The sequence below is a fragment of the Lagopus muta genome, chromosome 14 (assembly GCF_023343835.1).
Source record: "Lagopus muta isolate bLagMut1 chromosome 14, bLagMut1 primary, whole genome shotgun sequence".
In the NCBI taxonomy this organism is placed as follows: Eukaryota; Metazoa; Chordata; class Aves; order Galliformes; family Phasianidae; genus Lagopus; species Lagopus muta.
Window position 1 is genome coordinate 14,651,075 of NC_064446.1, and position 24,119 is coordinate 14,675,193.

Below are 24,119 nucleotides of genomic sequence, written 5' to 3' on the forward strand. Positions count from 1 at the left end.
AGCAATGTATGGAAATTACAATTAGTTGGAAAATTAAAATGATTTCCCTAGTTAATGCTTTTCATTTGGTCCAACTATCAACCCACTCCAATTACCATGTCCCTCAGTGCCACATCTACCCTTTTCTTGAACACCCAGAAATGGTGGCTTCACCACTTCCCTGTGTAGCCTGTTTCTATACCTCACTACCTCTTCTGAGAAGAAATTTTTCCTAATATCCAACAACCTCCCCTGGCACAACTTAAAGCCATTACCTCTTTCTTCAGTGATGTGGAGGAGTTAGGAAGAAGAACAACAAGGAAGGTGACATCTTTAAATTTGACACACAAAAGATGGAGGCAGTGCTTACGGACTGTTTAGATCTGTGTTAGCCATTCAGCCTTGAGCTGCTGTTTTGAGCCAGGAAGCATCATGAGAGTCAGAGACCAAAGTAAGGGAGTATAACATGAGGAGGTATGGGTGTCGCAGCCACCAGGCCATGCAGAGAAAACAAGCTGTGCAGCAGAATTCAGAACAGACAGAGAAATAGATTTTGGGATGCAGAAGAATCTGTGATAGGAAATAAAAATAATAAAATGATTTTTCCTGTTCTTAGCTTAGTTTCTGCCTACTAACATGTTAGCTAAATGCACGGAGTGCTGCTTTGCCTGATGATCGGGAAAATACATTTGTAGTCACTGTTTTAGGAGCATAACCTAAGATTTGTGTTTAATTTCTGTTATTTTTAAATTAGGGAAAAAGACCTCACTTATATAAAAAGCAAACACAGATAGTGTGTATTTTGTTGTTCTTTCATTCTCCTGTTCTTTTGTTTTTCTCATTACATAATCCTCTCTCTCCCCATTTTAACATATGCAGAAGATTTTGCAAATCTGTTCAAAGTCCCTTGGACATACAATGCATTGTCTGGAATCCATTCCCACGATGCCACTTTCTTTTAATGTAAAACCTTTCTGCTTCCTACCCCCACCAAAATAAAAAATCGCAGACCTTTGCAGCAAAGATCTCATAGTGTGAGAGAAGTGATGAGAATTTGATAGCTGCTTTTTCATATTTTTCACAGCTTTGTTTTGTGCAATGAACTCTTCGCTTTTGCCTTAAGGAGAATTTCTGTGTCTGCCTTAGCGTGTGGAGGGGGCATCTGCAAGGGCAGAGCAGTACAGGGAAGTGGTTCTTGCAGAGAATTTGCTGCGTTTCAGTTCAGTTCAGCAGCTGAAGGATTTGGTGTCCTTGAGGATGACTGGCTCAGTTATGAACTCTGCTCATGTGAAGGCTGTATGTAATGCTGGGCTTCTGTTCCTACCTCTGTCAGAGCTGGGGTGGAGTTTGGAAGGTGTGTTGTTGTCCCATTAGTGAAGCAGCAGAAATACTCTGCAGTACTGATACAGTAATTATTCCTTAAAAAAAATAGAGGTGTGTGACACCTTCAGCATTTGGAAAAGTGTTCAAGAGTGAGAACTACATAATAACGTGGAGATGTCACACTTGCTGAATAGAGCTGTCCTACTGCACACACACATGAAACACTTTGGTTGTGTCAGTCTTACAGATAGTGCCCAGGACGTCTGATTTTGTTTTGTCTGGACACAGCCATTCAGCAATCCTCCTTCATCACTGAAGTGAAGATTTTGATTTCTATTTCAAGCTGGTTTTAATTTCCTACTTGGCTATATTTAAAGGAAATCTATTAATACAGTCCATTTCCCCAGAGAAACTTGATGGACATAGCTTTTGTTACATTGCATAAATTAGAAATATTTTTCTCCTTATTACTTTGTGTAGCTGTTTCATTTATTAACTTATGTTGTGGAGAAAAAAAAGCTTTGAATCGGATTCCCTTTCACTTGCAAGTAATTTACTGTGAGATGGTTTGCTTTATTGGATTCAGAGTTTGCTTCCAATATGGCAAGGGAGAGAATTAACCATTTAAGGGAAAATCATAGTTTAGTGTTGTATGCGTCTCTTATTGCTTATTTTCCCTCCATTTTCAGTTTCAGCTCTTGCTGCTGCTTTTATGTGATAACCAGAACAATCTACATCTTCTGTGTTAGAAGTTGTGGAAGGGCTAAATGAGTACTGCTCTGTTTCTAAATCTTAGTTTCCCCTGGAAAGTGTAATTGAGATACCCTCATCTAATCAGAATACAATCGTTGCCCTTTTGGCACATCTCTGAGGTCATCCGAGACTTCCTCAGAGAATTTATGGGATCCCTTCTGTGTTTTGCTGTATATGGTACCTGAGAACTGCAGCAGGAGGACAGAAAATGAGGGATAGCCACATCCTTTGCAGTACTTCAACAGACTGCACAAGTTGCTTGTCTTTCAGTAAATAAGAGCAAGAATACTGGTGTTGTTATTCTTATTCTAAGATTTAAAAATATCTGGATTATAAGAGATCTTGTTGCTCTCCTCCTGCCTGGAGCCCCAGCAGGGTGCTGGCAGGGGCAGCCAACAGCATCTTTCCCTCTTATCCTTGTTCCAGGGTTTCCATCAGGCCTTGGCTCTTCCATTGGCAGCAGCTCTTTCTGAGCACTTTGCAGGACATTTTCCTGAGCCAAACAGTGAAGGCAGATAGTTGGAATGAGATCCTCTGGATCACTGAAATCTGGAGTCAGGTCCCTAGTCTTCCAAGTACATCACTTTGGCCAAAGTGCTCAGGCTTCTGCTCTCAGATTGCCACCCCCTCTTCCCATCCACGTACTTCAGTGAATGCACCTAAGTAGATGAGGTGTTGAGAAGTCCCCAGATCAGCAGGTCCTGGAGGAAAAGTACTCGCCTCCAATGCATCTTGCTAGCTTGTTTCCTCAAAGCTGTTTTGCAGGTAGAAATATGCTGTAAGAAATGGGCAACCAGAGGCTGACCCCCAGGGCGAGAGCACTGCTCTTCAGGGGAGATACAGATATTAAATACATACGTGCTCTCACAGTTTAGTGATTGGGAATGGAGCCCCAAGAAGTGGATTTCTGCCATTGGCTGTCTCTCTGTTCCCCTCTGCAATGCTGGGGGGAGTGAGGAAATCTATGCTTGGGGAGGCTGCAGGAACAGCTTCATTAAACCCTTTTGTGTGTCTGTTTTTAAATATAGGTTTTCTGTATGCAATTTCCTATATTGGTTTATAATAGGGAACAGTTTTCATGTCTGCTGCACTAGAAACTCCTCCGTCTATCAGTGACTCATCTGGCTGTTCAGCACAAAGAGCCAGCCTGGCTTAAAAATCCATTTGTGTATAGAGCTGAGAGAGATTTGTCAATGTTGAAAACTTTTTCCCATCATAAGAGATTTCTAATTTTTTTTTTCCTTTGGCTGTCACTGCCATACATTATCATTCCTAATCGTTTAAGACTCAGAAAAAAACCGAGGAAGAAAATGAAAGCTTTTTTTAGGCAGAAGATGAGGCAAAGTTTCAAAGTTTGCTGTTTTTCCAGTTACTACCACACTGTCTGTTCCCACATGGCTGCTGGTTCTCCTCCCTCTGTAAACAATCTGCTCTTACAGACTGATTCATTTCCATAGCCCCAGTTCTGGCACCATTTAATCGACTTTGATTGGACTACAATAGTAGAAATGGATGCTTATGTTTAGATTTCATTATACAGAATATTAATCTTTTTTTACACTTTTAACAAATATGAGCAGTGGCCCAACGCTTCCCAATTCTATTGCTGTTGCTTTTAGGCTCAGACAGGCTCCCTTTGAGATGAATTCAATTCTGCTATTTATCTCAAGGTGGCAACTAAGCATGGAAGTTCTTTTGTTATTATTTTCTTGTCCATTTGCTCAAGGATGACCACATGTGTTTCAGGCTTGTCTCTACCAGAGAAACCACAGCCTAAAAGATAACTTCTTACTGAAATAAAGCCTACTGCATGCACCCAGTTAGAACAAAGTTGGACGTTTCCATCTACGAGAGGATAGCTACTGCTCCATTCTAACAGAAACACAACCAGCAGTTCTACGTTGCAAAGTACTTTATGCATTTAAAAGGAAAAAATAGGATGCTTAGAGGCCATGAACATTTATCTTCAACTTTTCTGTGGGCCAGATTGCTCTGCAAAGTACAGCCAAGGATAGACAATGACTTTCTAAGCACTTTGTTCTAGCACAGGAATTACCATTGCTTTTTGTGTTAGAACTGAATTTGGTTACTGTGACTCCATGAGGATCCTGCAGTTCTGTATGGCAGTGCACCTCTGGCAAGCTTTACACACCGGTATTACAGACTTTAAATCTAGAGGCAGATTTTCTGATATATTTCCCCCAAGTCTAGACTGATACATGCCAGACAGTGTTTGGGTCACTCTCCTGCTGTCACTGCAGTGAACAGCAAAATGAATATTCCTCATGTTTTGCAGAAAACGTGTGGGAGGCAAGAATAGCATAAATGACACATCAGGTCTATTAAAGCAGAGGCTGACGTTGGTGGCAAACTGTTGTTAAATCCTGTCAAGAAGCACCTTTGGAAAATACTATGTCATATACAGGAGGGTTTTTTTTTTGCTGTTCTGGGAGATCCTGAATTTTGGGCTAGGATTCAGGGGGAATCAAACAGCTTGATGTTTTTATAATGTTTTCAGGGAGCAGCAATTGGGAAAGCACTGTAATAGTCAGGTGACCTGTTAACAAAAATCATCATCTCCTGTTTGCATTTGAGATGGAATTGTGACATGACAGAGCTTCATCCCTTTCCATAGCAGCCCAGCAAAATGCTTCTGGAGCTGAACATGGGTCTGATGAGACTCACTTCTCCACTCACACAGCTCAGAAGCTCACCAGGGCTGGAACAGGGGTTGCTCTGTGTGCAACTTGATGGGAATACAGCCCTTGTTGTTTGTGAAAAATTCAGGGAGATTCCTGGTCTCATTTCTACCCCTTCTTCAAGAAAAGTTTTCGTAAGGTCACTTTTTAAATCTATGAGATGAATTAAATGAAATAACACTAGAAAAGATACAGAATTCAACTCTTCCTAAAGCTTTACATGTGTTCCTGGGATTGACTCACTGATCAAAGATCACAGCACAAAAGAAAAGTCCTTTGGTTTGATATTAAGGTATTTTTCTTATTTTTATTTTTTAATAACACCAGCCTGCAATAGAGTGTTCTTTTGAACATTCCTATTGCCCTGATGGTGCTGAACATGATGGGGAAATTGTTTGAAAGGAAATGAAATGCTAATTATACCTAAAAATGGCAGTGTCTGTTCCATCTGCATAACCTAACTGGTATGGTTGTCAGTAAAATGTCAAACCTCCAAACAGGCAAGTCTAGTATTTATGAGAGTAGATGTGCCTTAACATAGAGGAAAACTCTTTTAGTTCTGAACAGCAGATTTAATTTGAAGGAGCAAATTCCTGTGCCGGGACAGAAGAACAGAGGACAGGTACAGCTTGAATGAGCTTTGGGAAGAAGAAAAGCATCATTAGTCAATGAGTAAGGAGTAGGTATCGCACCAGAAATGGTTACAGGCTTGTCAATCTTCACCCTGCACAACAGGTACCGTCAATCATCGGTAATCCTTGGAAATTAAGTATTGATCTGGCTGGCTTCTTACATACAGCAGCAGGAAAATCTTTCCCCATGCAGCTCAGAAAGAGCAAGAGTTTCTAAAAGGCACGGCCTGTCTGCCTAGCCTTCCTCCTGTGTTTGTATGTTGGATGCAATTCCCTGTTGTGTCAGCTTTATGTCTTCAGCTGTGAATGTAGGTCACCTGGATGCCGTGCAGTGCTGTTATCAGTTAAAGCACAAGTCCTCACACGCAACTCCACTGTGTGATGCGTTTGTCTGTCTCGTAAGAAAGCTCGTTTCACTGAACAGCGAGAGGTCTGGCTGCTCTTCCACCATCAGCAGTGCCAGCAGTGCTTGTTAGAACATCCCATGGCACCACTGCTACAGTGTGGCCACCACCAATGTTCTGTTCAGTGATGCCTGGAATCAGTGCTGTGTCACTGTGATGCTGTTGTTGTCCTCCACTGTGTAAACAGCAAGAAGAAATCAAGTGATAATAAAACCAGAACAATTATGTTTTCAAACAACAAACCAACCAACAAACAACCCACTGACGTATAATAATGGAAATTAAATACCTGTGTCAGCATTTTTGAGAACAGCAGCTCAGCAAAGGTTAAAAGGCAATTAAACGAATTAAGTCCGACCTACTGCCCAGTTTTAAAGGCTTGTGTGGCCTTTGTTGCTGAGATTTGTGAGGTTGAAGGCTAAATTTTGCAAGAAAAATGCTTTTTGACTAAGATTCATACCTTAGAACTAAAAACACATCCAATGCCAAAATTGCATCCACGTGTGACTGACAGCAGATGATGAAATACTTTTTTAAACTGTGGTGGTGACTGAGCAGTGGCACAAGTTGCCCAGAAGGGTTCTGGAGTCACCATCTTTGGGTATCTTGAAATGAATTCTGGACACTGTCCTGGACAGCTGGCTCTCGGTGGCCCTGCTTGAGCAGTGGGTTGGAGTGGATGGCCTCCTTTCCAACCTCAACCAGTCTCTGATTCTTTGAATGCAAAATACGTGACCTAAAATGAAAACAGGAAGCAAGTACAATTTTTTTTCATTGATTGCATGATTGTGAGCAGTCTCCAAACTTTATATATCTTGACTCATTTCCCTGTTCAGCCAAGAAATTCATTTGCTTTTCATCCTTAGCATAAATAGTGCTGAACTATTTATATGAGTTTTTTGCCCTGAGCTACCTCAGGGTTTTCATACCTAAAGCCAGTTTGTTTCTTTCCTCACTGTAACTCTGCCTGACTCATACACTTTTGACTCCAGAGTAGACCACAGGATTGCATGTCCTCAAAAAATCCTCTTGATGCTGTAATCACAGCTTAAGAGGAATCTGAACTTCATATTCTTTCCAATCTCTGCATGTTTTCAAAACGATGTTTTAAAAGTGATACTTTTCTTTTTCTTTTGGCTTCAAGCACCATTAAGAAGCCTCCTGCAGATTTTTGCCTCATCCCTCTGTGTAGATATTACACTTGGTATATAGGAACTCTTTTCTCCCTCTATGATCAACATATTTGTCATTTGGAACATGATTTGGAAACTGCAGGGTTTATTTTTTTTCTCTTAAGGCACTTAATTTTTTTCCCTTAAGGAACAGAAATCCATCAATTCACATGTAACTTTCTAAATCCCTCTTTTAATAGGCATGCTGATTTTTCTTTTATAACATAATTGTTTCACCTTCCTCAAAAGATCCACGTTTCAAGATGAAAAAGACAAATTAATTTGGAGTTTTTGCTTGGCTCTGTATACAGACTTCTTTTGCAGAGTGTCCTAACCACTTTCATCTCTCCCAGTAATTTTGCATAGACAGAAATTCATCAGCAGTACTTAAATTCAAAACAAAACCAGCTTTGGGAGGGACCAGTTTTATTTTTCTTAGGCAACACTTAATTATCTACTCATTTTATGTGGAATTTGTTTTCCCATTAGGCTTACAAGGGGCTGCAGCTGTATCCTTCCCTTCCATCTCCCAGAAATACTCCAGTACTGTATTTTCTTTCTTGTCGTTTAAGCAAAACAATTCAATGTAAAAAAAACAATTACCAATCTGCCATTTCTGGAAATGGAATCCCTTTAATAATCCACCTAAACATGGACAGCCCCAGGGACTCTTCTTTTTACCTACTGTAGTGGAGGAGCTGGTTCTATATCTGCCACAGCAGGTATGCTGATTTTGGCCTCAGGATGTAGCGAGTCTGTAGTAGTTTTGGACTTCCCTTGCTGGGTAACAAGATGAAGTAGGCAGAGAAGCTGCTAGAGAGGATGCAGGTTTTTTCAGAATTCCTGCTTAAAGGAAAGGAACTGTCTTTGCAGCTACTCTCATGCTGAAATTGACTGCAGCAAGGGTTTTGTCAGCACTGCCAAAAAGGCCTCGAGCCAGTGAAATTCATTTGTTTTCAGATTTGGGGTACTAAAACAATCACGTAGTACTACTTTTTAAATGAAAAATTACTCTTTTGTTGTTTCTTTCTGCTGGTTAAACAGATTAGAATCATGGAATTGTTTGAGTTGGAAGGAACCATGTCCCAGGCCTTACTGAATTTCAAACAGGTTTCATCATTGGCTCTTCTCTTCTCCATTGATGCAGTTATACCATCACAGAAGGCCACGAGGTTAATGAAGCAGGATTTGTCCTCGGTGCAGCCATGCTGGTTGTCTCGTATCACCTTCAGGTCTTCTATGGGTGGTAGCACAGATTCCAGGAGGATCTGTTCTACGATGTTCCCTGGCGTAGATCTTTCCCTGGGTTGTCATTTCTATCCTTAAAAATGATGCAATACTGCCTTTTCTCCAATCAGTACCGACTTCATTTGACTGCCATGATTTTTCCTATATTATTGAGAGTGGCAAGTTTACTGATGCTCAGGGACTTTGTTGCAAACCTATTTGTTCCAGTAAAAAATAAAAAATAAAAAACTTTGTCAAGATTGTGAAAATATGACCTGCCTGTTTGTTTAAGTGATCACTGGAAAGAGGATTTCCATTTAATACTCTTTATTCCAGTCACTGCTGTGAGAGTGTAATATTAGATAAAACAGCAGCCACCATGTATTATTTATTAAGCAATGTGAACAATCTACTGCTAACTAAAAGTGCAGAATCTACAGTAATTAGATTTAGATAATTTTTTCAGGAAATAATTTTGCACAGCAGAGATTTCACTGGGCAGCTGCTTCACAAAATACTGGCTTGTCACTGGTTGGGATGAAAAGAGTCAGAATAACAAGGTTTCCTGCTCATACAGCTAAACGGGTCTCACTTTCCTAGAACAGAAGCAGCAGGGTTTCTGACCTAGCTTCAAATAAGATCTTAAAAATGTACCCTAAAAATGAGGGGTCACTAACTTCTGATATTAACAAGAAAGACTGAATCAGCTTGAAGTTTACATTTCATTGTGAGACAGAGAAAGGGCGAGATTGGAAGAGTTTGCTGAAGTTCTTGAATAAATGCAAAGGCAAAAAGTAATTGTCAGACTTAATTTGGATCAAGAAGGTAATATGGAAGGTGGAGTGTGAATTATTTTGTGCATGTGTTAAAAGAAATGTGGAAATAATGTCAATGTTCTCTTCTGGAGTTATGGAAGATGATGAGCCTGTCTTTATGCAGTGAATGAATTTGTTTCAGGCTGACATTAGGCAATAGCTAACTCTTCAGATTGAACAACATCTTTTTGCAGGGAGGGAGGGAAGACAAACATCTTGTGGCAAGTGTTCACTCTGAGCAACACCTTTAGATAATTTATAAACAATGGCTTGTGTCTGTAGAAGTGGGATATATCCTTTCAATCTCAAGTGTCTGTAAATATACCTGAACTCACAGTCTGCTCAGGAGAACAGGTAGACTGAGAGCAAATTTAAGTAATCTAAGCAAAATAGTCTTTTAACCTCTCTGTGTACTTCTGGCATGATTGGAAATGATGTACCTGATCGCTAAGTCAAAGTCCAATGGCATAAAGGAGGAAAATGATGGATGCAGAACCTTCATTGCACCACAGGTTCACAATGATCACTTTTTTCCCCACTGAATATGCGTATAGTCAAAGAAAAGAAAAAAGAAAAATGTTCTGATAGCCGTGTCCTTTGGCTGATGCTATCCCTCAGTCAAGGACAGGGAAGGCTCTATAAAATAGAGATATTAAAAAACCACACATGTTCTGGAATGAATTACTGTTCTGAGCTCAGTGAGCAGTATTTTATTTTGACTTTTACTCAGCACATGGAAGCATTTTTTCTAAAACAAAATTGTTGTTTTTTTTAAAGCATGATAGTCTATCATTTGCCCACAATATTTGCATATTTTTCACCAATCAACCATTGAGACATAGTTTCTGAAAGCTCAATCATCTCATGCAGCATTCTTAAATGTCAGAGTTGATTACTACGTAGATTAAAAATGACAGTATAAACATGATGTGTTTATCATACCAGTTAAGTTCACAAAAGATATGGTATAAAATCTGGAACGTGGAAGAACAGAGGGACTTCCAAATCCTTTGGCACTATTTGAATTGCATTTGGATTCTGACATCTTCTTGTGATGACATATCATGAATGATCTATCTCTACTGTTTGTAAATCTAATTTTCTTGTATCCTTTTTTACAAAATAGGAGCATGCCAAGTATAACTATATCTGACTTACAAGTGTACCTGGCATGGTGAAATGAAAGACCTATTTTCCCTGACTCTCAAAGGTGACAGAATTGACAATTTGTTTTTATCATGAAACAAAATGTGCAGTTTCAAGGTTACTCATATTCTACTGCCTTTAGAACAAAGTGCACTGCTGGTTTCAGATGCTTTGAAGGGATCATTCACCAAGCTCATTTTCCAGAATAATAAGAAAACAAGAAATGTATTTTCTAGGCACACACAAAAAAAGAAAATACTTTGGGGTAATAAATGCAGTGAAATAGAAACTTTGTTTGAAGTCAGTTGGCATACACACTGATTTGTTGCAATGTGTGGCCCACCTAGCAATAGTTTGATTATGTTGTTCCCACTGAACTGAGATGAAGGAATTTGCAGGGGATTTAACCCCTTTTTCCCCAGGTTGATAAATTGATGCAAAATAGCTGTCCTGTCTTTGATTTACTCAAGAACTAAATAAGAACCTTAGTGATACCAATGTGGCTTATTACTGATGATTATGACATTTCAGAGGTGCAAAATTTCATACCTAGCATGCCTGAGTAGTTGTGTGCAGGATAGCATCTGAACCACTGTATCAGCGTAACTAAATCCTCATGCTCAATCTGACAGTTTTCATCTCCAAGTGCATCTTGTGGCATATGTAATTTAGGTTTGTTCTGTGCATTGCCCATAGTGAATCTGTGATAAAACCGTGGGTGATAAGAGAGAAATAGAGATGTTAATATCAGTACTGCAGTGCATGGCACTGTTGGGCGCAGCCCTGGTTTGCAGTAGGTAGGAGAAAGAAGATGCAACTTTAATCACATCATCTTAATTCAAATACAAAAACTCATTGTGAGCTTTAAACACCTATTTCTGAGCTCTCTTCATTTCAGCGGGGATGGAATTGACAGTGATAAGAAAGCTCATGTAATTGAAGCACTGGATTAGAGTACAAAAGATGAGGCAAAGGAAGAGGACTAGCTCTATTCCTTTCTTGAGTTTCTCTTGTTCACAACTGTGCAGCAAAGGCAGGTGCCAAGTTAGAATTAGATGTTTAAGAGAGACAAGTAATTGATTGCTGGCCTTCAGAAAGAGATCTGATGTGAATTTATCTTTAATATTACTTCACTTGCAGTATGCAATAGAACGCAGTTTTGGAAGCCAGGTATCATGTATCTAACACTGATAACCATTTAGTTTAGTCTTTAGATTAAGGTTTGTGTAATACCTTCCTTGTGAGGGTGTTCTCCAGATTGATATGAGAATATTCTACTGGTCAAATAAACTTATCCTTAGAATAGAGCATCTCAGGCTGCTTTTTTTGTTATTCATTTTCTTATTATCACTGAACATAAGGGCGTACTTTGGCAAAGGGAAGCTCACAATCTACTTATCAGGACACGGAAACTCTTCATCACAGTATTTCAGAATTCTCAGCCTTTGTCAATCTAAATGCATTTCAACCTTGATATTATCTTGAGTGAAGGTTTTAAGAAGGAAAACACTGTTTGTTTGCTCCTTAATGACACAGATTAATCCGGATCTTCTCAAGCTGTGGAAAATGCTGCATTTGCTCAGTTTGTCCTGAGGTTTGCTTCAGCTTCTGTCTTCACTTTCACATAGATTACTAATTCCTTTTAAGCATTAATCTATAAGCAGCTAGTAGTGCTGGTGACAAAGTGAGCTGCTCTCTTTGTAGAGAGGATGCCTGGAGAATCTTTGTGAACACGGCAAAGCCAACATGGAGGGACAGCGTCAGTCTCACCTGCAGAGCTGTGTGGTTTCATATTTTCTTTCCTTATGTTTTCTTTGGCATTGAGAATGCAGAATAAGACAAAAGGTCCAGAAATCCAAACTGTGTGCTAAACACAGTAGGATGTTATATGGAACAGCTTTTCTTTTATGGATATTATTAAGGTCAGGAAAACAATTTGAGATGAAAATGCTTGGGATGAAAGAACAAAACAGAAGGAACGAATTGGATAAATACAGTGCCTTGAGCATGTTGACTTCATTCAACGTAGTGTCGACAAGGAATTTGCTAGTGGTTTTATTAACTGAGTTGGCATCTTCGCTAGCTCTTTTCTGTTCTATCAGTGAGTAGATAAATCATATGAACACTTTGTAAAAGCATGGCATATCTCCAGGCTAAATTTGGTGCACTTACTAAACCTTTCTGATCAAATCAATCTGATCAAATCAGATTGTAGTGTTGGACCTGTCTACCCAAAACCTTAATCTTTTTGCCTCTAGAGAGAGCAAACAGGGACTCTTGTCTCCCATGTGAAATTATTAGGAATTCTGGGATTTATATTTTTCAGATAGAGAGAGACTGATCTGTGTGTGAGCTGATCCTTTATCACTGACATTGTCTTAAAGCCAAAAGAGGCCATTACATGATCTCTCTATCTCAAATACTGCTGATCACACCACACTATTTCCATGTGTAACTAGTTACTGACAGTCCTGGAAAACACTTTCTGATGACTTTCTTTTTTCTGAGAGATTTATTTTATTAAGATTATAATTTTTGAAGTGCTACTGGAAAGCTCACTTTCAGATACCTTGCATTAGCTGATAACTCTGAGAGTACTGGCATCACACCAGTATCCATAAGCTGGTGTGCTTTAGGCAAGCTTGGTCTAGTGATAACACTGTTGACAGTAATGCTCCAGAGAAGAAAGGCCAAAACAAAGTTCGGCTCAGAAATGTATTTCCAAATGTCTTTCAGGCCCAGGATGTGGAGTAGGATGCTCTAGGACTGCAAACTGCTGAAGCTGACAACATTTGTACTATCTCAAAGGGTTCAGACTGCATTGGTGACAGATGTGTTTGCAAGTATTAAAGGGAAAACATAATAGAAACCCTGATTTGAAAGGCTAAGCTTTTCCATTTGGTAGCTTGGGTTATTACTCAGGGCTCTTTCAAATTAGAGTAAAACTGAATTAAGTAGATCATCTGTCATATATTGTGTATCGTTTCCAGAACACAAAAGTTTAGATGGAAAAAATTATTCTAGAAAAACACAGTTAATCTTGGTTCTGTTTCTTGGTCTCTAATTGAAAGAATCAGAAGGCTATCCCAAAGTGTTATCTAATGTCCCATGAGAAGGAGAGAAATTGTGAAGAACAGCAGTCTTTAGGCTCTCAGGTGATTGTCTCTGCACATGAGTCTCATCAGAACCACACTGGCCATAGGGAGGACTCGTGTCCTCTTGCTTTTCAGCCCCAGTGACAGTCCCTGTGGGACTTTAGAGCTACTCTGAATTAGCCTACAGCACTGAGCTGCTCTAAATTACCCCTGATGAAAAGCAGGGGTACAAAAAAGCAGCTTTGATATCGTGTCTCTACCTTCTGATTGTTTCATTGCTACAGGATAAGCACAGCACACCTGAGAGCTTGCACTTACATTGGTTAAACTTGTATTTACATCCTAAGAGACAAGAAGAATATAGCATTTTAGAAGGGCTAGAAACAGTGCATGTTTCTGGGGGCTGAAAAGTCAAAGAACATTTTGTGCTCAGAATCTGAAGCAGAGCTGAAAGCTTAGCAGAGAGAGAGTGGACATTTCTTCAAGACATGTTTAAACATTTATTTAAAAATACATTATAATGTTGAGATTTTTACTTTTCCACTTTGAAATGGCCACATATTTACAGATTACATTCTAGAATCAGACTGAAAATATGTATAAAGTCATTTACTATCATAGAAGTAGAAATATCTCCCTTGAAGTATAACTAATTATTTTTTTACCATCAGTATTTTTTCAATTATCTATTTTTTTTAGAATTCCTAAAATTTCCCATTGTGTTTTGGTTCTTACACAGAACATTCAGTTTTATTTGGGGGTTGGTCTCGATGATCCCTAGAGGTCCCTTCCAACCCCTACAATTCTGTGATTCTGTGATTTTGGGTTTTTTTTCCCCTTTCAAATATTGAGTATTTAAGTGACAGCTTATTCTCCTTTTCCAAGGCTCCTATTTCTGCTGTTCATTCTGTCCATATATTCTCATTACAGTGAATTAAAAATCAGTCATATGTTGTTGGTGGTTTTTTATGTGCAGTGTTTTAGGGCACAATCTTATCAATGCTCTCATCCATAGGGATGCTTATAAGGAAATAAATATGAGAAAATAGCTTGATTACTATGAATACTCTTAACAATAAACACACAACTGTATGCAATTTCATATACCATGAAGTTCTTTTCCCATAGGTAGTCATTTCATTTTCTAGAGTACAGGGAAATTTCTGCACTAACAGTTGTAAAAGTTTTTGACCGTATAATTAAAATAAAATCCTGTTTCCTTGAAATTATACCAATTTACAATATGGCAAAGAGAGCAACAAGAAGATGAACAGAATGTTGTGAAAAATTGGGAAGGTCTGAATAGAAAATAGACTAATAGAAAAAATACCTCTATCTGGACACAGAATAAAGAAAATGTGATTTTGGGACAAATATTGTCTTGTTGATTCTCAGTTTCTATATATTCTATGCTGAAGAAAAAACCTTTCTTGACTAAATGCTTCAAGATTTGTCTCGTTAATTGATATTTCTGGAGGGAATAAAATTTAACTGAAGTAGAAGTAATTCGGGAGTCATCAGTGAAAATGTTGAGAAGGGACGTCACTGTGAGTGTAAGGCATGTATTTTGGCTTTTAAATGCAATTAGAGTGGGATCCAGAATGAGAAGGTATTATGGGGAAAAAATGTCCATAGGGGTTGTCACCAAACACATTTTGGAATCATGCGGGAAGCATTGCATGAAATCTGATTAGAAAAGACAGTGGAGGGAAAGAATTCAGGAGGGAAATGGGAAGTGTTCAAGGCTAATTAATATATGCTCAAATGAAAGAGTGGCCATCTGGCAACTCGCCCTTAACCCGTACCGTGAGGAGAAAGGAAACAATGGAAAGGAAGAAAACTTGATCAGAAAAAAATCAACCATTTAAAAATACAAATACTGCGAGTTCAGAAGGCTTTAGAAGCTTTGGTAAAGCTTGGGAAGAAACAGTGGAAGGGTAGATGATCTGAAAGGCAAGGTGTGGGTTGTGCTGGGTGAGGGTTAATGAGGTGTTTGTAAGTACATAGCTTTTCACAGACCTCCCTCCAGAAATCTGTAACACAGCTTCAGTTGCTGTTGTAGGAAAGGAAAATGAATGGAAAGCTGTTGTACTGCAGTGTTTCCAGACCCCTGACGTGATCCTGACCTACAGAATTGACAGGAATTCAGACTGAAAGGGATTGGTGCCAGTAGCAAGGACAGCTCTGCTGATATTTGTGAGAGCCACATGTGGCGTGTATCTGCATGGCTTTGAAAATGTGCTCAAAGTGGTACAGCGAACATGTGGGTTTGAGCAGGTGCTTAACATTAAACACACATCCAGTATTGTGTTAAATGAGAGCAAACAGATTGAAATTTAATTTGTTTTTAACGTGTCTGAAGTTTGTGGAGTTTCAGCATCACTGTTTGGTATGAAACAGCAGCAGTAAACTCAATTATGTGCTCATGAACTTCTACAAGCAACAGTAAGTAAATAGCAGGTAACATCTCACATAGAGAGCAGTCACTGCTGTTAAAATAATCATCAGAAAATACAGGTACAGTGCTTTCTACAGCCATAACTACAAGATGCATGTAGAAGTATCAGTTTCTATGTTCTGACCTTGATAAAACCTGGTCATAACTTTTAAAACAAAATAAGTCTCTAATACAAAGAAGAGCACAGGTTATATTTATTGATAGCTTTTGAACTTGTGATTTTTTTTTCTGTATTTTTTACTTCATTATGAGAATGAAGTTCTCTACGAAATTCAATAATTTATTTGTATTCCAGGGATTCTTCTGATTCAAATGCTAACTCTCCCATTTTTTAACACATAATTACTTTTTTTGACATGTAAGGCTCATATACTTTTAATGGGGAAAAAATGTACCAGATCTGATTATCATACAAACTGTTCTTGAAATAAAATGAGTTAAAAGAAAGGCATTGCCAGATCATCCTGTTGTTGGTAGTATCTTAACCCATCTTCCATTCCCTGGCTACACCTCTTAATACTGTTTATGATCATATTTATTTTAGGTAGTAGTAAAATGCTGCTAGTCTTAGTGAAGTTATCCTGGAGTAGTTAGATCAGCAATAGAAGTTTTTAGAAGATCACAATATGCCAGAGAGAGGAATATAACTATCTTGATCAGTTCACAGCTAGACAGAATGAGTAATCATAATGTATCCCAATTATGTTGTCTAATATGAGGGCCCATTTGGCACTTCTTTTTTTCTTCATATGCAAGGATATTATCATATTAGATGAGACCATATAGCCAATGGGGTTACTATTCATAGATATCCTTGTGAGCTGCCAGTGTCACAACCAACAGCTCTGGAAAATGGAAAATTTGTGATCTTATAAAAGCAACAATAAGGTGCAAAGCAGTGTTTGCCTTCTGTACCTGAGTCAAAGCTAGTTCAGCTGGGTACTGCTCCTGAAATAATTAGAAATACGTGATATACATACATGCAGTAACTTGAATTACACAAGACAGGCCTATATGCTATTATCCAGTTAGTCTTGTACTTCTGCTTGCCCATGTCTCTCACAGGATATAAGTGCTGGCTGGATTCAGCCCTTTCCTCCTTTCCTCCCACTTTTCGTGTTTTGGTTTCTCCAAAGCATAGTAGAATTCTACTTCATTTCTTCTGACTTTTTGGTTATTGCTTCAGTCCTGGGGAACAGGATCCATGGAACAAGAGGAACAACATTGGAACTCTACCAAAATCTGCTTATTCTGTTAACCCTTTTGCTCTGTTGCTTATATTTTAGTTGTTTCACTGAGCTGGTTAGTGTGAAATGTTGATGCTTAATGCATGCATGTCTTTGAAACAATGATCGAATCAATATTTTTAGTAGTCTGTGGATAAAGAGACTTCATAATGAAAAGTGTTTATCAGTGGAAGCAGGAACACTTCTGACAAATCACTGCTGAACTTCATCTGCATCCTTGTTTTTTTTTACTTGATAAAGCAGTGAAAGTATTGAAGACTGGCAATGATTAACAGAAAGCAGAGACTATTGTGATGAATAATGGGAGAAATAGCAACTCTGAAAATGAATCTGAAGTTTAACATCATCATTTTCAAATCATGAGTTTTAACTCTCTTAGTTCCATTTCAATTAAGCTTTTTCCCCAAAATAATCTTTCTTCAGGTTTCTTTGCTGGTGTAGGGCAGCTGTCTAAAACCGTGCTTGTAGAAGTTTTGAACCATGCAATAGGTTTCTTTTAAGATTTCTTCGTTTTGGTGGCTGTTTTTACTAATTCTGATATGCATTACCTTACACCTGCAACCACAATTAAAATGTTCATCTTCTACAGAAGACAACAAACCATAGACTTTCTCAATCCCTTTTGTCTTTCACAAATAATTTTCACTCCCACTTTTTCCTTTCTCATGTGGTGATTTGACATAATTAACTGCAATTGGGTGTATTGTCAGTATTTCATCAGCTGCATCTTTTTGGGAGTGGGTAAGTTCTTGATTATTACGATTACTAAAAGGTCTTCCTGATATCTTTGAGTGCTAGATGCCTTTGAGGCTTAAGTATTTTATTTAGAAAAATGATATGCATGAAAATATACGTAGTGAGCATTTTTTGTTGCTGTTGGAGCTAAAAAGATTCAGGAGACATAATTGCTGCTCTGCAGACACCTGAAACAGCATGCTGATTCCATACCTGATTTCTTGTTTGTTCCTGGATATGGACGGGAGAAAGTTTACCTGTGTTTAGTCAGATTAATCACATATTCAATCCTGAAACAAATGTTTTTAGATAACTTGACAGTATCGTCTACGAACAGTATGAATGAATAATGTTTTTTTTCCTCTGATCACAGCTTCTTATTTACCCAATTAAAAAACAAAACAAAACAAAAAATAATAATGAATAACATGACCTTTTGCAAGTATTCCCAATCCTTGGAAAGACAATTTTAATAAAAGGATATGTCATTTCAGGTTGATTTCAACAGTGTAAGGGTATATCAGTGAATTCTCTCTCTTCCTTCCCCTCCCCCAACCCCAGATGTCTTTTCCAAAAGAATGCCATTCTCCTCTGAGCCTGGTAACATCCATGTTCTTCTCATATGTTTTCCCATATGGGCTTTTCTGACTTTTTCAGTGCAGTCCAAGAAGACATGTGGTGGGGATATTTGTGTTTAAATAAATAGGATCAGATGGGCAAGGGGACTGCATTGTATGGGGAAGGACGGAGAAGGTCATAGCCTTGGAGAGATCTGTGTGGCTGGAGTTACATGGGAGGTGGTGAGAGTAACTTGGTGGGTTGTCATGCAGAACACCTGCTCTTAGCACTCAGAGTGCAGAAGGGTACACTGGGGATCTTGTGTGAAGTCTGAAGTGGTTGTTCTGCTGACTCTCCTCTGACAGCTAAGGGAGTCTATTGATTTTTATATATATACATATATGTATTTTTTTTCCCCTGTTAATTTCATTTCCCTCTCCTCCTTCCCTTTCCCACCCACACCCCTCTTCGGGCCACCCCCCGCGAGACGAGCCTTCCTAGGAAAAGCAGAAAACGATCTCAATCTGGACACGGCAGGCAGATAAGCAAAGGGGACAGCACAGTCGGATAAGGCAGACGTGAATCCTGTGAAAGCCCCCCGCCCCGCTAGGCGGCCCGCAGGCAGCTCTGCCCTCCCCAGGAGGGCTCTTTGGCCACGCCTCCTTTGGGGCAGCCCTTGGTAGAGCTCGAGGGCACTTGCACAGCTCCGGACGAGAAAGGGGCGTGCTGAAAAACATCAAATCCACACCTACAGGAGGAGGACGGCGTGGAAAGGGAGGGAAGGAAGACGTGGAGGACAACGTAACTTACATGCCAAGGCTTTTCCTTAGGAAGCAAACCTCCTGCGATCCCGGGGAGCTCAGCCCCACTTGGAGATAAGGATGAGGAGCCGCCTCGACCGCGCAGCGCTCAGCTCCCGCCCCGTCCGGCACGGCTGAGCGCCGCTTCAGCACCACGGACAGCGCCAGCAGCGCCGCCATGGGGGGCCGCGCCCGCGCAGCACCGCGCAGCGCCCCGCGCCTCTGAGTGGAGCCGAGCCGGGCCGACGCGCACATGTAAGCTGCTGCGGAGCGGCGAGCAGCGGGTTCTGCTTCTTCCGGAGCCGATTCTCTTTTAGTCTGGCTCCAATACCGGTCCGTAGTTGTGCCCTAGGAAGTTTTGTTGGGAATGGAGATGTCTCGGTGTAGCACAGTCTTCCACGAACCTGGGTCTGGGCTGGCATTGAGATGGGTGGGTGGCTATGAGTGCAAGCGGTTTGGCTTTCTACCCTTGGAATTTGTGAAAACTGCTGGGTTTTGGTGTACCTGTAAGGGTTTGCTGTTTGTTGCTGGATATATGGTTTGGAGCTATGTTGTTGTCTTCTCTTGCAGTTGGGTGAATTTTTTTTCAAGGGTTTGCTTGTCTTGGAGACAGTTTGACCAAAACAGAGAGAGGGAAAATGACAGGTCTTAAAATTCAACATGGTATCATGTCTGTTTCAGCTTGCTGGGTCTGAGTGTCAGGAGTCTTTTCGTGTTTTTTCTTATCTTGTGACAAATACCGAGTGAGCAAGTTGAAAAGGGTGCAGCAACTGGGAAAAACAAAATACACTCAGAACTGAGATTTTCAGTTCTTTTCAGATGTTTTTCTTTTTTTTTCTTTTTTTTCTTTTTTTTTTTTTTTTGAATAGAACTGTTTGATCAAATCCAGCATTACACTGCCCCCTGCTTGCACAATTAGAAAAAAAATTTCATTATTGTCATCAGTAGTAAAAATTTATGAATGAGAAGGTATTCCTCTGTTGTGTTCTGGGTGTGATCTCAGCTTCACTTTTGAAGTGCTTCAACAGAGAGGATGAACTAGTCCTAATTCAACAAGCTAGGTGTATTTCTTTATTTACAATAACAGATTCCCTTCATGGCAGTTCATCTGGTGGCCAAACGTGTTAATGAATGAACAGTTGGAGACAACGTCAGAGTAGAACTGATTTTGATATATCTCACAGGCATTCTGTAACAGCTTTGCAATAATCAGACGTTTTCAATACTATCTATGAAGGAGCAATAAGGAATGGAGAAAATAACCCTGAAAATATGTTATAAAGCAAGAGTAAATTGAATATAAGATGATTATTTCACAGCTTCTTCTAGCATTAAAGACTTGTGTTGATGAGTTTTCTTTGGAATGGGAAAGAACATGCTGATTCTTAAATTATGGGAAGGGGAAACAGCTAAGAAGCAGTGAATTTTTATCTATTTTCTTTGTGTGTGTGTGTGTGTGTGAAAGATATCTGGTAAAAGTCATATTCCATTTCCTTTTTCTCAAACCCCAGGGCAGAGCTACATGCCTTAAACCAGGGAGGAGTTCAGGGAGGATATCAGAGTTTAGGTGCCAATAAAGATTCAGTGCTCTCTCAGTGTTTTTGGGATACTGGCCTGAGACCTTATGCTTTATGATAACAAGATTATGGAAGTTGGTGTGTATAATTCATCAACATCCCTTAATGACATGTATGACATGTAATACCTGGTTTGTATGACCAAATGTATCTTACCATGCCATTTCTTACAGAGATTTCAGAAAGTGTGGATTTGCTATTTGCACCTGTATTTCCTCAAGGCCTCTTTTCAGAGATTGACCTTGAAATATCATTTTCCTTTATCTACGAGCAGTGGGAATGGTGGAGGAGGGGACATTTACTTCTGCAACTGCTTTGAAGGACTATTCTGCAAATGAATTAATTGCTCCAATATTTATTGGGCATGTACCACCTTCCTCCCCCACCACCACTGCATGAGTAGAGTTGAAATATTCCATTAATTACTCCTGGATATTTCATATAGGACAGGAACCACATTGCTAACAGTGTTGTCATAGTCTAGCTATCTCAAGACTAAATTAAAAAAAAAGGGCTTTTTTTGCATTTCGAAGGGTAGAAAGCTTAAGCATTATCTGCTGTTAATCAAAACCAGCCATAGCAAGTGATATTCAATATGCATAGTAAATCAGCAGTGTATGAAAAATGGCATCTAAAACTTTTGATCTAAAGGATAATGTTCCAATTTAAGGTTAGATTTAGAGAGTTATTTAAGATATTGGAAAAAAAAGAGGATCTGAGAGAGATCTGGTAATAAACACCTATGCAGCATTTGAAACTCCCATGTAGCCTGTTGCATATATTAAAATATCTGAAGTTTGAGTTCAGTCTGTGGTTGTCCCCTGAAGTTGGAGTCCGCTTCAAAACATGCTATCATTTTTTATCATGAAGGTATAACACTTATTTTTGCTCAGAGCAATTTAATATACTCTTTAAAATTGATTAATTTCTGTTTATCTATTTGTTTCTTGTCATAATCCTTAATAACCTTAATTTTTGTTCATGTTCCTAGCACGTCTCTAAACAATTTGGTTTTGTATGTGTGTGTGGAAGGAGTGTTCAGTACACAAAAATGGTCCATTTGATGCCTAAAATCCGTGACCATTTCAAAGAGGCCTCAGGGATTCTGCAGCCTTTTTGTGCCCTGATTATTTTTTAAAAACATTGGTGTAAGTAGAAATAAAAATAAGAAGTAAATAAGAAATAAGAAGTAAACTGGCAGTTTCTGAGTCTCCTCAGGAACTAAAAAGTTACGTTTTTAAAATGGTTTTCAGAAACTTAAAGTTCCTTTTCACCCTGGTGACGTCAATGTCTTATCAATGCCTACCCTCATGGTTGTTTTACCCAGTGTGGTTCATAGTAATGGTTACTTATCCTAGATTTCAGTTGAAGTTTCAGGACAAAGAGAGCAGCTGAAAGAGTACAAGGGAGACTCCTGCAGCTTCTCTCCACCAAAAGGAAATCCAAAGAATAGCTAGAGTCATTAAGTTCCTAAAGCTGCTTTTCTAAATGTCCTGCTCAACATTTAGGGTTTTAGTCAGGTAAAAGCTGACATCACCTGAGATTTCCAGACTTACCTCAAACACAAATACCCATTGATTTCAACACCTATTCAAGCTTCAAGTGTATCTACTCAAGAAGATACCATTCAACCTGTCCCATGTGCTTTCAAAGTACCTTTGAAAATCTTCTCCAACCCTGAGCTCCAGGTGGTAGTCTGGCTGTTTCACTGTTGCTTTCACTATACAGGAACATGCTGTACGGGACCAAAGGGTTGGCAGAAGACCCTGCATGGTGTAAATGGGAGCATTGTGAAAGGGAGGGTCAAGGAGACAACCCCTTTGCTAGGATATGCTCAAAATGAAGCAGCCCAGTTTCTTCTCTCTTTCCCTTGTCCCACACATCTGGCACTTAACCAGGTACGGAAATTTGGTTGTGAAAGAAAGATCTTCATCTTCAACAGTGTTTTCAGTGACACCTCACTAAGAACAAGCCATGTTATGCCATGTTCCCATGTGAGGCACTGAGTGTCTCTGCTCCTAGTAACTTCACTGCAAGCTGCAAGGACCTACACTAAGCCACTTCAATTAGGAGCTGGGATATTCCCAGAAGATGATTTGTTAAAAGCTACATCACTACAGAAATGTTTTTTCTTCTCTATTCACCACAGGAGTCCAGATATCTTCTGGCTCCCTCAGCTGTATAAAGCTGGATGTACATTGCTGCAAGCAGTACATGGGCCCATTTCTTTTTCCCAGAACACTTTATATCCAAAACGCTGCATACACTGGCATTCTTTCCTAGAAAAATACAATATTTAATTGCAGTGCTTGATGAGCTTGATCACTAACTGTCTCAGTAAAATTGACATACAGAGACATTTTAATACGAACCCCCTTTATACAAAAATGGGAAGATAAATGCAATCAATTTACAATTGCTTTTTGGTTGTTTTTTTTTTTTTTTAATAGGAAGACATTACACACACAGTAAATATGATTAATCCTGAAACTGCCTGCACATGACTGAAAAGCAGAATAGAAAAATGTGCTGAGTACAGTCATGACTTTATAGAAGGGTTGGGTTTCCAAGATTCTTTGATGATGCATAAATTACTCTTCACACTGCCACTTCTCTATCACGATTCAGTGATGGTGTCAAACATAATTACAACTTTCTTTTCAGAACAGGAGTTGATAGCTGAGCGATCCTCATGAAATCGTTCAAAGTTAAAAGTATAATTTTTTATTCATCTCCTGCTCTCCATAAAGTGCAGTGGCAGAGATATTGATCTTCTGTGCTCATGCCCTATGACTAGAGGTCATAATTCATCTGAGGTGAAGCCCTCTGAATTATGGTGCCTTTTCCCCTTCCTCTAGGCAGTGGAGATTAAATCTGTGCTGCAGGGACAACCCTGTTGAACATGTATTATAAGCACAAGGTTATATATTATTATTATCATTTTTGAGCTTGTATTCTTTTCTGTTTCCTCTTTTTCTATATAATTTCTGTTGCTAGACACTGTATGAAACCAGTATAGTCTCTGAATTGAAGGAAATGAAATGAAGGTCCTTTTTTTGGCATGTTATTACAACAGACTGGTGTGAATTAGCTCTAGGCTAAACTCTAACCTCCTTTTTCAGGCCAAACTTCCAGTTGTCCAGTGATAATATTATTGTGGTTTTGTGGGTTTTTTTCTGCCTTACCTGTCAGGAGAAAAAAAGCTATATAAACATTTATATATGTGTATAGGTATATGTATATATCAGGAATGTAGTTGGACACTGAGCAGAATATCTAATACGTTCCTCACTGCTGGAATTGCTCCAAATTTCTGGGATGCTTCCAGTACTAACCATTAAAAATAACAACAAATGTATGTTTGCCAGTAATTTATTTACCATACAACATTTTTAGAACATAAAAATAAACGCTTTTTGATGATCAGAAGAAGCCAGTGGAATTCCTCTTGCATGAAGCAGCTATTACAATTTTATTCTCCGCTCTTCTATTTTTTGTC

At 39.1% G+C, this 24,119-nt stretch overlaps 1 protein-coding gene across 5 annotated transcripts in view; it reads left to right on the forward strand.

Moving 5' to 3' along the window:
- Nucleotides 1-24,119, forward strand: part of TRPC7 (transient receptor potential cation channel subfamily C member 7) — a 99,955-nt gene that overhangs the window by 17,214 nt on the left and 58,622 nt on the right. The window lies entirely within an intron of this gene.